Here is a 9957-nt window from a genome sequence, read left to right on the forward strand (position 1 = left end):
GAAATGCAAGGAGAAATGTATATTGGGCTATCAGGGTCTGGGGATGGTTGGCTATGCTCCTTGAACCTGGAGAATTCAGCAGTTTTTACCTAGCTACACAGACACAAAAAGTAGAGACTCAAAAGATTGTACTTTACTTCATTAAGGAATCATCTCAACTTCTTCTGCGAGGAAATCTTTGTTGATCATGGAAAAGCCAGTGACAGGCTGAGTAGACTCTTTGTCTTGTGGTTATGATGCCTTGGGTCCAAATCTAGCCTTTGATACATAAACTCTGCAACTATCAGCAGGTCACTTATCCTCTTTGAGATTCTGTTTCCTTATTTGTAAATAGACACAATACCACCTATGGCACCTATCTAATAGAATTGTTGAGTCTTAATGAGATAATGTAGGGAATGTGTTTTACAAACTTCTTTAGGCCTATTATATGTCAGTTGTCATGATCATTATCTGTGATATTGTGATATCTGTATCTGTATAACACCTGAAAAATATCTGAAGCATACCCTGTGATGTCCTATGACTATTTTGTTACCATTTGTCATCCAGTGCACTACACAGTCATTACGAACCCCGGACTTTGTGTGGTCCTTGCCACATGTACATTATTGGTAGATTGTATCCATGCCACTATACTAACATCACTCACCTTTTGGTTGCCATACTGTGGCCCCAGTAAAGTAGACTATTATTTCTGTGACATTCTTGTCATCCTACCTTTGGCCTGTGCTGACAGCTCACTGGACCAGAGGGTGGGTTTCACTAATGCTGACCTTTTAGTTTTAATGTTATTTTTCACTGTTCTTGTCTCCTATACCCACATTGGGATAGCAGTTTTGAAGATATGCTCAACTGAAGGCAGGAGCAAAGCTTTCTCTACTTGCAATGCCCACTTCATTGCCATCATGTGTGCCTATGGAGCACATGTCATCATCTCTTTTCAGTCCACACCCAACCCTTTCCTTGGTGCTATGGTTCAAATTTTGAATAATATTATTCGACCTATGCTGAACTCCTTACTCTATTGACTGAGAAACAAGGAAGTAAAAAGAGCCTTGAAAAGAGTTTTGCGCGAGGCAGGACTAACCCTAGAGGCCTAAATTAGGAGGCTTCAGTCTCACTGGTCATTTCCTGTTTCCATCTGTGGGTGGAAACTGTTGATCAGATTCCTCTCTTTCATCGAATGATAACCATGTCTCTGCCCTCTCTCTGTGTTATCATTTCATCTTTTCTGTATGGTGTATGCAACCAGAAATTAGGCCAATGTGAGAAAAAAATAGCTAGTTGAGTTTTTTTCTTTTAAAGGGCTTTTTTGGTTGGGATTCACTTGCATTTCAGAGTTCATGAAGTGTCTGTGACTAGGAAGGCAGTGCCCGTCTATTACTCTCTTTGAAATCATTATCTTAAGAGAAATTCATCTTTGAATGTCTTTCTCATGGTAGTAATTTTGAAGAATGTTTCTTTGGGAGAAGTAAGGGACAGTTTAGGTATATGATTTCATTGGTGTAGAGAGTTACTGAAGAACTCCCCTTTTCCCACTGTTTTAAATCACCAAACCCCTTGATGGTATCTCCCATTCATTCCTCCTTTAGACTCTTATGAAAAGTTGGCAGCCTATCTTAATTTTCAGATTTCTACTTTATTTCAGTTCTATGTTTATTCTCTTGGAAAAAATCTACAAAATCATTCTTAGATATGTTCTGCATCCTATCCTATACCTTTAGTCTTTTCTTTTTCCACACCCTTAGTGATCTTCTGTCTAGTTTCACTTTCAGGGAGTAAGTATTAAAAAGCAAAGTGCTCAAATAAGTACTGCTAAAGAATGTATTAGCTGTATGTGTCCTAGTCCAGGAGTTCTCTGGTAGGTGTTTAACACCTGACTCTATGGGAAAAAATGAACTCAAGACACACATATTTTCCCTATCACTTTCATAAGTCTAGACAATCAATAAAACAACAAATCAAGCCCGATTTGTGGCATCTGTCAATTTCCAAGGTCAGAGACATCTTTTTTAACATGAACCTGAACAAGAATACTCTCAATCACAAATCTGACTGGTGGACATGAAGCCTTTGCTGGAAAAATTATAATGCAAGGAAACTAAGATTTTCCAAGATAGTCAATTTTTTTAATAGCTCTGATTGTTATGAAGTTTTCATTTATACCAAACTATTATCTGTCTCTCTGAAATTTCTACCCATTCTTCCTAGTTCTTCCCTCTGTGGTCAAATAGAACAAAGTTAGTTTCCCATTGTTGGATTGTATCCATATCTATCAGAGATGTGCTGCAATCAGCTTCGACTGGCTAATGAGAACAGATTGCTAAATTTTCTGTGTGAGCATTTACACCTTGGAAATCATCAAATGCTACAAATCACAGCTTGATTTGTTGTTTTGTTGATTGCCTAGACTTTAGAAAGTGATAAAGAAAATCTTAATAATGCAGATTAAACTAAAGTGCCATGAAGGGAATTATGATTTTTATGATAATCGATATGATATGTGTAATGAATATGCTAACAGGTAAGATTTTTCAGAATTGCCTTTTCCAGGCTCACAATGCAGCTTGAACTGATCTATCAAGCTTTGACAAGGCTCACAATCCTTCTGCCTGTGTACCTGAAGTGAAGCAAATCAAAGATTGTAGAAACTGTTCCCATCATAGAACTATGGTCCTATAATCCACCAAGTAATGACCCCCAAGGACTCGACCAATATTGCTCCCACAAGACTCCAGAATTGTTGTATTGTCTTCCATTTGTGGTTTTGTCATGGGAAATCACTCTGGCCCTGGGAACGATTGTTTGTAAACTACTCTCCTCCACCCCTTCCCACTTGTGATTTATGTATATAATCTCTGTCTTCACTTTAGCAAGGTGGAATTCTGATCAGGAGAATTTCCTGATTTGCAAATCTGTTCCTCTTAATGAAACTAATTAATTAAATAGCTACCTGATTACTGACACTTTGTCTCTGGCCTGCTATTTTCATCATTCTCAGGTTAGAGACTAGTTCCGTAAAATCCTGTTAACAGTGTCATGTATACATGTATATGTGAGTATACACACAGAGACACACACAGATGCACATACATATATTCAGAAAGGTTGTTAGTAAACGTTTATCAGCATACCCTTGGTTCTCTCCCTCCTGAAATAAAATTGTATTTATTTGGTATATACTCTATTTATTAGCATACATTATTTATCCTTCAGTAGAATGTAAGCCCCTTGAGGATAAGAAATATTTTGTTTCATCTTTGTATTTTTCAGCGCCTACTGTACTTTGTTAATAATGAGTGCTTAATGAATGCTTGTTGAATTGAATTAAATCTTCTAATCATCATCATCACAGATAGCATTTATAGAGCAATTCAAAGCTTGCAAAGCACTTTACAAATATTATGTTGTTCAATCATCATAACAACCCTAGGAGATAGGTGTGCTATTACTTTCCTCATTTTGCAGATGAGGACATGGAGGCAGGCAGAAGTTGTGCCTTAACTTGTGACTGTTGTCACACAGCTAGTTAATGTCTGAGACTGGATATGAATTCAGGTCTTTGTGATTTCAGAGCCAACACTTTTATCTCCTGTACCATGTAGCTACTCATGGCCCCTGAACCCTCTTCTGTCCTTCTGATTAATTCCACAGTAGCAGATCCTCAACAGCTTTGACCATGTTTACTCTTATAGCATGGTTGCATCCTTCTCCAGACCATTCTATTTGATCCTGTGTAGTCCTAGATTTCACACACAGTCTCCTCACCTATCTTGAGCTACAATTCAATTCAATTTAGCAGACATTAATCTCTTACTATGTACATTGGGGATACATACACACACACACTCACACCCACACACATACACATATATATTCCTTGACCTCTGTCCCATATGCTTGGAATATATTCTCTTCTCACCTGTGCCTCTTAAAATCTTGAGCTTCCTTGAAATCTCTACTCAGCTACCACCTTTTCAAAAATTATTTTTAAGTTATAGAATAAAACAAATAATTCCATAACATAACATAATAAGAAGATTATGGCACATGAACCTGCAAATCTATTATGCACAATTTGTTATTCCTTTTAGATATGCAGCAGTGTTATCATGTAATTTTTTTCTTCCTTCCCCCACCCCACCCTACAAATGGCTTCTATTAGACATAAATAGGTATATCTATATCTATACCCACACAATATATCCTTACATATATATGTATGTATATACATATATGCATGTAAAATTATTCCATACAAACTTCTATGTATCAGTTCTTTCTCTGGATGCAGATAGCATCTTTCTTCACATGTCCTTTATAGTTAATTTGGGTGTTTATTATAATCAAAATAAATTATTTGCTCAAAGTTGTTCTTGAAACAATATTGCTATTACTGTATGCAATGTTTTCTTAGTTCTGCTCATTTCACTCCATTATTTTGTGGAAATATTTCTATGTTTTTTCTAAGATCGTGAGCTCATCATTTCTTATGTTATAGTAAGTATGTCATCGCAATCATATACCACTACTTGTTCAGCTATTCCCCAACTGATGAGCATCTCTGTAATTTTCAGTACTTTGCCAACACAAAGAGAGCTGCTATAAACATTTTAGAACATATAGGTTCTTTTCCTTTTCCCCTAATTATCTCTGGAAATAGACCTTATAGTGATTGCTGGGTCAAAGGGTACAGGTTATTTAATAACTCTTTGGGCATAATTTCAGATTGCTCTCCAAAATAGTTGGATCACTTCACCACTCCATCAACAATAAAATAGTGTCCCAATTTTTCCACATCCGCTTCAGCATTGTGCTTTCCTCTTCTACCATTTTAGACAATCTGCTAGGTATAAAATTATATTTTAAGGTTGTTTTAATTTGCATTTCTCTAATCAATAATGATTTAGAGCATTTTTATCTGATTATGTATTGTTCTGATTTCATCATTGGAAAACTGCCTATTCTTATCCTTTAGCCATTCGTCAGTTGTTGAATGACTCATATTCTCATAGATTTGACAAAGTTCTGTATATATTTGAGATATGAAACCTTTATCTGAGCAACTGTCTATAAATTTTTCCCAATTTTCTGCTTTCCTTTTCATCTTTGCTACATCTGTTTTATTTGTTCAAAATTTTAAAAAATTTAATGTAATTGAAATTATCCATTTTACATTTAACTTTGCTCTCTATCTCTTGTTTATTCATAAATTGTTCACCTATCCCTGTCTGATAAGTAATGTATTCTGTGTTCTTCTAATTTTCTTGTAATATTTCTATTCATATCTAGGTCATGTATCCATTTTGAGCTTATCTTGGTAAGTGGTGTAAGATATTGGTCTATGCCCAGTTTCTGCAATATTGCTTTCTCGTTTTCCCAACAATTTTTTTATCAAACAAGGAATTCTTATCCAAAATTTTTAGTCTTTGCAATTGTCAGATACAAGGTTATTATGTTTATTTGCTGCTGTAAATTGTATATCTACTTTATTCTATTGATCTACTTTTCTATTTCTTAGCCAGAACCAGAAAATTTTGATAATTGTTGCCTTATAATATAGGTTAAGATCTGGTACTGCTAAACTTTCTTCTTTTACATTTTTTTCATTATTTCCCTTCGTATTCTTCACTTTTCAACCAAATGATTTTTTGGTAATAAAATTTGGATAAATTAAATTTTGGTAATTAAATCAGGATAACATTAAATGCATACATCAATTTTAATGAAACTTCATTTTTATTATGTTGGCCCATGAACATTTATTATTTCTCCAATTATTTAAATGATTTTATTTTTATAAAAAAATATTTTTTAAAATTTTATTTATATAGATCCTGGCTTTGTTTTGACAGGCATACTCCCAGGTATTTTATACTGTCCAAAGTTATTTTAAATGAGGTATTTTTACTACTTCTTTTTTCAGAGTTTTGTTTGTGACATATAGGAATGGTGATGATTTATGTGGATTTGCTTTATATCCTGCTACTGTGATAAAATTATTAATTGTTTCAACTTACTTTTTTAGTTGTCTTTAGGATATTCCAAGTATATCATCATATCATCTGCAAAAAGAGATACCTTTATTACCTCATTCTCTTTTCTGATTTCTTCTATTTCTTTTTCTTCTCATTGCTATTGTTAGGATTTCCAACACAATATTGAATAATATTGGTGACAGTGGGCATCCTTGTTTCATCTTAGTGGGAAGGCTTCTAGCTTATATCCATTAAAAATAATGCTTCCTTATGGTTTTAGATGAATGCTTTTTATCTATTTAAAGAAATATCCATTTATATCAATACTTTCAAGTATTTTTAATACAAATGAGTGTTGAATTTTATCAAAAGTTTTTTTTCTGCATCTATTGATATAATCATGTGATTTTTTTTACTTTAATGATTAATATAGTGAATTATGTTTATACTCTTCTAGGGATGGTTAAACCACCCCTGCATTCCTGGTATAAATCCCACTTAATTATAATATAGAGTCTTTGTAAGATATTGTTGTAATCTTTAGCTATTATTTTATTTAGGATTTTTGCATCCATATTCATTAATGAAATTGATCTGTAGTTTTCTTTCTCTGTTTTTACTCTTCCTGGTGTAGGTATCAGTATCATATTTATTTTATAAAAGGAGTTTGGTAGGATGCCTTCTTTACCTATTATTCCAAATAATTTGTTTAATATTGGAATTAGTTGATCTTTAAATGTTTCATAGAATTCACTTGTAAATCCTTCTGGTCCCAGTGCTTTTCTCTTAGAAAGCTCATTTATGGTCCATTCAATTTCTTCTTCTAAAATAAGTCTAGGATAGATATTCTTTTTCCTTTTCTGAAAATCTTGGCAATTTGTATTTTTGTAACTATCCTTCCATTTCACTTCAATTGTTAAAAGTATTGCATATAATTGGGCAACTGAAGCTACCACCTCTTTAGGACAATATTTCCTGATTCTCAAAATGTTCACTTCTCTAGATTACACAGTGGACACAGTGCTGGGCCTGAAGTCAAGAGCACCTGCATTCAAATCCAGCCTCACACACTTTCTACCTTTTGTGACCCCGGGCATGTCACTTAATTTTTGTCTGCCTCAGTTTCCTTAACTGTAAAATGAGTATAATGATAGTATGTACTATCAGATAGTTGTGATGATCAGATTACTTAACATTTGTAAAATTATTAGCACAGTTGTAGGTGCTGTATAAACACCTGCTTTCTTCTGCCTCTCCTAACATTACCTTGTTTATTTAACTATTTAAAAGTTCATTCCCAAGCAGGATGTAAGCTTCTTGAGGGTAAAAATTGTTTTGTTGTTGTTGTTGTTCTTTGTGTCCCCAGTGCCTATCGCTTTTTGTAATGTTTGTCTTTAATATCACTTGTGCAGAAGCATCCTGGCAGGGAAACTTTTCTACCAGAGCAGATTCATAACTTATCTAGAATATATGGTCTTGGAAAGCTGCCTGGGGCATTGAAAAGTGAACTAACTTGTCCAGAGTTACACAGCTAAAATGTGTCAAAAACTCAACTGAACTAGGGTTTTCATGATTCAAGGCTGGCATTCTATGATGCTTCCCATTTTTATAGGACTTTAAGGTTTACAAAGCATTTTCCTATCTCTTATACCAGTGTTGTCAAACTCAAGTAAGTCTTGCAGTCAAACTCAAGTAAGTCAAAAAACACAAATTAACATTCTATATGTTATATTTTTGTTTATTTTTGTTAAACATTTCTCAGTTGGGACCCTGGCTGCAAGTTAGCACCTCTGGGCTATGATGATATAGAATATTTTTGTATGTTTAATATATGCTTATTGGCCTTAAGGAATGATGAGAAAGGTTTTTTTTGGAGAGGTTCTCTTTTGGTGGGAGTGGGGGAAGGAGAGGAGAAAAATTATTCTGAATTTAGTTTTGAATAATTTTTTGTTTAGTATTTTATTTTTCCACAATTATATGTAAAAATATTTTTAACATTAATTTTAAAAACTTTGAGTTCCAAATTCTCTCTCTCTCTCCCTTCATTGAGGGGACAAAAGATGTATTGTCATGAAAAACATATTTCCATATAAGTTATATTGTAAAAGAAAACATAGACAAAAAACTCAAGAAAAATAAAGAAAGTTTAAAAAGTATGTTTCAATCTGTATTCAGACACTATCAGTTCTTTCTTTGGGGATAGATAGCATTTTTCATCATAAGTGCTTCAGTGTTATTTTGGATCATCGTATTGCTGAGAATAGCTAAGTCATTCACAGTTGATCATTTTGCAATATTGCTGTTACTTTGTACACAGTACATGTCACTTTGCATGAGCTTCTATAAGTCTTTCCAGGTTTTTCTGATAGCATCCTGCTCATCATTTCTTATAGCGCAATAATATTCCATCACAATCATATACTACAATTTGTTCAGCCATGCCCTAATTGATGGGCATGCCCTCAGTTTCCAATTTTTTTGCCACCAGAAAAGGGCTGCTATGAATATTTTTTATACAGATAGGTCCTTTTCCCTTTTGTTTATTGCTTTTTGGATACAGATCTAATACTTGTTTTTCTAGGTCAAAGGGTATACATGGTTTTATAGCCCTTTAGGCAAAGTTCCAAATTGCTCTACAGAATGGTTCTATCAATTGAATAGTGTTTAATAGCAATAGAAATGGGGGGTGGGGAAGGTCAGGGCAACCCTTTCCAATCATTTATTTCCAAATTCCCTTCCTATCCCTCTTAGATATAATTAGGAGGTTTTTGCTCTCTAGACAAGTAGCTCAAAGTATGATCTAACGGAACAGCAGGGGAAGGGGAAAAGAGAGATTTAGATTTTGGACACCAATATGAGGCTTGGGAGGCAGCTCTGGGAAGGAAGAACAGGAAGAAACAAGAGTTCTGAAGTTGTCATCAGATAATATGTAATTTCAATGAATACTTACTAATTAGGGGCTAATTTCAATCACTACTTACTAAGTAGGTGCTAATTTCAGTTTCTGCATTGCTAAAGGGCTGAAAGTTCCATCAGCAGCCACTTTACTCATTGGCAGAGCTCCTTTCTCCCCTCCTTAGTCATGGCTATATGTCCCCTTACTAAAGGAAAATGAAAATCTCTAACTGAAGGCTCTTTAACAACAAAAGAGAATCAAAGGCAAATACAAGCTCTTCTTTAAAAAAATTAAATTTTGCCAAAGTATACCTTATTTGGTATTTAGATATTAAAAAGAATTCACTTAAAGTATCAAAGAAAGTTTAGATAAAATGAAGTATATAGTTATCTTATTTTTTACCTACTTTAATTCTCAGAACTGTATTTACTAATTTATCATTTTCATGTATAATTGAGATACATAATCATATGAGGGTTTGAAAGTTGAAAATTATCTTTTGATCTTTTGAAAAATCCATAATCTAACAATTAATTGGTTCATAATAGGAAACTTGACCCAAAATACTAGAAATTTAGGAGGGGGGATTTGTAAGCAGCTATAACATTTATTGAAGTTCCTTCTAATGTCTTAACTTAGTCCACTCCACCTGCATCCCTCCAAAAATATTATCCTTATTCGAAGCACCCTCCATGATACCCATACCATCTGTATCAATTCTTGACCAAATAAACAAGTTTAATAGGATCTACTTCAAAGTTGTCAGTCAAATGTACTTTCCCAATTTTTCTTATTTATACATACCACTTTATTCCCCAACCCTTATTTCACGCCACAAAAGACAATGGCTTAATGAAAATGCAAGATTCAAATGTCTGAATAGTAGTAAGAAGAGTGAATAAAAGAAAATCAGAGATAGAAGGACCTCTGAGTTCATCCACTCTAATTGCCTCTTTTTTTTCAGTAGGGAAACTGAGACTCAGAGAGGTTAAGCAAATTACTACTCAGTGACAAGTCTTAGTAAGACATGAACCCAGGTTTCATGATTTCCAGTACAGTTTTCCTTCAACCACACCAGCC

The 9957-nt window shown here is 34.0% G+C and overlaps 1 pseudogene; it reads left to right on the top strand.

The window, feature by feature from the left end:
* The first annotated feature begins 515 nt into the window (after nt 1–515).
* Nucleotides 516–1103, top strand: LOC114023024 (annotated as a pseudogene).
* Nucleotides 1104–9957: the final 8854 nt, after the last annotated feature.

The sequence above is a fragment of the Vombatus ursinus genome, unplaced genomic scaffold, assembly GCF_900497805.2.
Source record: "Vombatus ursinus unplaced genomic scaffold, bare-nosed wombat genome assembly UNPS02014816.1, whole genome shotgun sequence".
Classification (NCBI taxonomy): Eukaryota; Metazoa; Chordata; class Mammalia; order Diprotodontia; family Vombatidae; genus Vombatus; species Vombatus ursinus.